This window comes from Furipterus horrens, unplaced genomic scaffold (assembly GCF_987537825.1).
Source record: "Furipterus horrens unplaced genomic scaffold, mFurHor1.1.pri manual_scaffold_2, whole genome shotgun sequence".
Taxonomy (NCBI): Eukaryota; Metazoa; Chordata; class Mammalia; order Chiroptera; family Furipteridae; genus Furipterus; species Furipterus horrens.
In genome coordinates this window covers 106599749-106605118 of record NW_028327172.1, presented here as the reverse complement: position 1 = coordinate 106605118, position 5370 = coordinate 106599749, and positions in this window count along the sequence as shown.

Sequence of the window (5370 nt, the reverse complement as noted above, 5' to 3'; positions counted from 1 at the left end):
TCAAGTGTTGCTGGCAATTTGGATATGCCAAAGAGAAGCCATAAAGTTCTTCCTTTGAGTGAAGAGGTGGGTACAGCACAGTAAGGTATTTCAAGAGAAAGAGAGAGAGACCACATTCTCATGACTTCTATTGCAGTATATTGTTATAATCTTTCTAGTTTATTTTTAGTTACTGCTGTTAATCTCTTGCTGTGCCTAACAGATACTGTGGGTATGTATAAGAAAAACAGAATATATATATATAAGGTCTGGTACTATCTGTGATTGCAGGCATCCACTGGAGGTCTTGGAATGTATAATATTCCCAACAGATAAGAGGGGATCACTGTACTTCATTTTCAAATGTAATGCTTTGCTATTAATGCTCTAGAGACCCTTGTTAAAGCTTTAATTAAACAGTTTACTTGAAACATGAACATAATACTTGAAGCTTGGCACTGGATACTACAAATTGAAATACTAACAAATATGTTGTCCTAAACCCAACTGTTTATTTAGGGGTACTGTCCACATTTATAAACCACTTGCTGATAAAAAAGAAGCACCACTTTATATGACAGTACTGAAATATGTGCCACAGAGATTTCTGCCCCTGCTGTCTTTTTCCAATAAATGAAGGCCTCTGTTCATTCATGTTGTTCTTGATAGTTGTGAAAAAAATCATTCCCATCAAAGCTTGAAGCGCTCAGGGACAAAATAATTGCTAGTTTTGAGAACAAAAGAACAGTTTGAAATCATCTGTTTTAGAGTGGTGTTGTAAGATGAAAGAGTTCTACTGGACAAATTTTGAGATGGGACAGAGGCACTAGAAGGAGATAAGAAGTATGTATTTTATGTTATACGTCATTCTAAAATTTGTCATTAGACTTCTGAAGATAATAAAAACTGATTTTTCTGTCCCCATTTTTTGTGATCTATGTTCTCTTGTAACAGGAAGCAATTTTTCCATTTTAAGGGTTATTTCTTTTGAATTCTCCTCAGCCAGAATGTATGTGACTTCAATAGTAAATGTGGGAATAGAAAAAGGCTCAGGCCTGAAGGCATAAGGACAGAGTTCCAATCCTAACTTCTTGTGAACATTTAAGTGTAAGTTATGGTTGTGGCCCTCAGCTGTCACAACTGTGACCATCATACATAAGCCTCTCTGGATTCAGTTCAGTGTATTAAGCCTGTGAATTTTAAAATCAGAAGTTCTGCCTACTAAACTCAGAAAATTATTCCAAGAAGTAGAGTTGCTAAATAGTGATCTTTATCATGGGAGTTTCTGTAGTTATCTCAGAATTTGCTCATTGAGTATCTATACTATTCTTCCTGTCCCGTTTCATTACACAGAATCTAGATGATGCAACTAAAGATTACACCTTACAGTGAACTAAATTTAGAGAGCAAGAAAACCTTGGATTAACACTTGGATTAAACACACATACATCATACATCAGAAGTAGTGAAAAATCCTCCTATCCTTGCCCCATTTACCCAATTAACCACCTCAGAAAATAGTACACATGTTATGCAGGATATTTTAAATATTGCTTCTGTTCACAGGGGGAAAGTACTTTGGTAACCATGGGTCCAGGATGTGGCATTTGGCTTTACAGGACCAAAAATTCAGTTTTTCCAATTCATTGAGAACTGATAATGGACTTTAGAGATTTAGTCTGTGTTATGCAAACTTTCTAAATGCTTCATGTTAATCTAGAAATTAGAAGTATTTTTAATTATATTTTATTATTTATGCTATTACAGTTGTCCCAATGTTTCCCCCTTTGCCCGCCTCCACCCACCATCCCCCACTCCCACAGGCAATCTCCACAACATTGTTCATGTCCATGGGTCATGCATGTAAGTTTTTTGGCTACTTCATTACCTACACTTACTTTATGTCCCCATTGCTATTCCATGACTACCTATTTGTACTTCTTAATCTCCTCACCTCTTCACCCATTCCTCCACATCCTTTCCCATTTAGCAATCTTCAAAACCTACTCTGTATTCATGATTTTGTCTCTCCTCTTGTTTGCTTAATTTGTTTTTAGATTTAATTGTTGATAGATATGTGTTTATTGTCATTTTATTGTTCATATTTTTTATCTTTTTGTTAAATAAGTTGCTTTAACATTTTATATAATAATGGTTTTGTGATGATGAACTCCTTTAGATTTTTCTCATCTGGGAAGCTCTTTATCTGCCCTTCAATTCTAAATGATAGCTTTGCTGGATAGAGCGATTGTGGCTGTAGGTCCCTGCTTTTCATGACTTTGAATATTTCTTGTCAATCCCTTCTAGTCTGCAAAGTTTCTTTTGAGAAATCGGATGACCCTCTTATGGGGATGCCCCTGTGGGTAACTAACTGCTTTTCTCTTGCTGAACTTAAGATTTTCTCTTTATCTTTAAACTTTGGCATTTTGATTTTGATGTGTCTGGGGGTGGGCCTCTTTGCATCCATCTTGTTTGGGACTCTCAGTGCTTCCTGGACTTGCATGTCTATTTCATTCACCAAATTAGGGAAGGAATTTTCTTCTGTTATTTTTTCACATAAATTTCCAATTTCTTGCTTTTTCTCTTCTTCTTCTGGCACCCCTATGATACAAATGTTGGAATGCTTGAAACTTTCCCATAGGATGCTTACTCTATCCTTGTTTTGGGGGGGGTTCTTTTTTTTTCTTGTTCTGATTTTTTGCTTTCTTGTGTTTCAAATAATTGATTTGATTCTTAGTTTCATCCACTCTACTGTTGTTTTTCTATAAATTGTTCTTTATTTCAGTTAGTATACCCTTCATTTCTGACTGGATCTTTTTTATACTGTTGAGGTCCTCACTAAGTCCCTTGAGCATTCTTATAACCAGTGTTTTGAACTAGATTGCTTATCTCCATTTTGTTTAGTTCTTTTTCTGAAGTTTTGATCTGTTCTTTCATTTAGGCCATGTTTCTTTGTCTCCTCCTTCTGGCAGCCTCCCTGTGTTTGTTTCTATGTATTAAGTAGAGCCGGCTAAAACACCCTGTCTCAGTAGCATGGCCTAATGTAGTAGTTGTCCTGTAGGGTCCAGTGGCACAGCCTCTCTATCACCCAAGTTGGGTAGTTAAAGTGTGTCCTTCATGTGGGCTGAGTACACACTCCTTTTATAGTTGAAACTTGACTGCTGTTGACAGGTCAATGGGAGGGATATACCCAGGCCAGTCAGCTGCAAGAACTGACTATGACGACTGACCACCTACCCCTACCCTCTGTGGAGGATAAGCTGTGCAGGTGGAGGTTAGCAGTGCTCCAATTTGATCTGTAACTGTCTACTGTGTGCACAGGCTCTGTAGTTTCCCTGGTGGTAGGCCAAAGACATCCCTGTGTTTTGCCTAGGGCCACCTTTCCTGGGCTATAAAGCAATCAGAGATGACTTCTACTTGTGCTGGGCTTGGAGATTTCCAGGTGAAGTCAAGATGTGAATCTGGGCTGGCTGATGCTAGTGCTGGGCCTGAGGCCACTTAGCAAGAGGTATGGGAGCTAGGGGCTCACTGAGGCTGGCTGTTGCTTATTTGAGAGGATTTAGGAAGTTGTGAAGCATGATGCAAGACCAGCTATTCATATGGAAAAGTCTGTGTTAAGAGCTTTGGTGGGACAGAGTTTCAGGGGATCTCCAGGGCAGGGAAAACAGTTTGGGCCAGGTTGATAGAGTCTCAGATATGGCACTCACCTCCTGACTCTGTGGCTCTGTTGAGGGGGAGGTTCAGAAAAGGGACAATGGCCCCCTGCCCACCTTTCTGTCTGGGAGAAAGCTCTCCCCCAGCTCTTATTTTTATGGCAAACATCTCAGTTCCTCCCTGTATGCCACTGGTGCCTTTCAAGCTGCTACCCCAGTGCTGGAGCTCAGAGGGAGTAAGTCTGAGTAAGTTCATGTGTGGATTCTTAAAGAGGAACTGCATGGAACTCCAGAAGTTTTTTCCACCAATTCAATCTCCACTGGTTTTTGCAGCCAGAAGTTATGGGGACTTATCTTCCTGGCACTGGAACCCTGGGCTGGGAGGCCTGATGTGGGGCTTGGGACTCCTTGCTCCTGAGATATCCCTCTGGAATTTTTCTCCACCACATGTAGATGTGGGACGATCTCATTCCACGTCTCTGCTCCTCCTACCAGTCTGGATGGATCTGGTTTATTTAATTTTGTAGTTGTGATACTTCCATTCAACTCAATTTCTGACAGTTCTGAGTGATGGTTGTTCTATAATTTAGTTGTAATTTTGATGTGGTACGGTGAGGAGGTGAGGCATGTTTATCTATGTTGCCATCATGACCAGAAATCTCAAAGGTATTGATATTTACTATAAGAATCGTTTTTTTCAATGAGCCTAGAGCAAAGTCTACCAGTCAGGAATACTATCCCTTGAATCATACTATAAAACACTAGGATATTCTTTAATTGTAACATGCTTCTTCCTGAACATTAAGAAACTTTTACATTAGCATAATCCTGTGGATAACCTGATTATAAATTGATCTATTAGCTCTAAATTTTGTTTTTTTCCTATTTATACATCCAATATAAGTTAAATGTATGTACACACATACCACATAAAACTATTACACAATTTTTCACAGTAATGTTATTTATAGTAATCAATATATAAAAACAACCCAAATGTCCATCAATTTACAAATGAATAAATTAAAAATGTGTATATATTAGTATATTATTCAGCAATAAAAAGAAATGAAGTACTGATACATGCTACAACATGGATAAATTTGAAAACATTATGTAAAGTAATAGAAGCCAGTTCAAAATGACTATATAATGTATGATTTAATTTGTAGGCAAAGTTTATAATAGGCAAATCTATAGAAGCAGAAAATCATTTGTGGGCGCCAGGGACTAAGGGGAAAGAGAAATTAGTGATTACTAGTGATGGTGGTATTTTGGTCAGTGGGAGGTGAGGCAGTTAATAAAAATGTTATAAAATTTAAAAGTGGTGATGGTTGCTAGTATTAAAAATTATATTAAATAAGTTGATTCTCAATATCAGGTTATGAAATACTATTAATCATTCTCCATTTGTTTCCTATTGTCTCTAGTAACTTATATAAGAAAAAGAACTATTCCCAAATTAGGCTAATCTGGAATTTACCATCAGGCATAGTTCTCCCTAAGTTTAGCACCAGCAGCAAGAAGAACGTCACATTACATAAGTATCTGAAGCTAAATATGAGGCATATACCTGCCTACACATATCTGTATTCTGGTTCAAAGCTAATGAGACCTTATATGACTCAAATACTCCATATTTCCTACCTCTAGTCAAAAACTCAGCTTAGATGAATCCAGTAGTAATGATAATAGAGAAGTGAAAATGATAAAAAACCAATATGAGGAAGGTATAGGG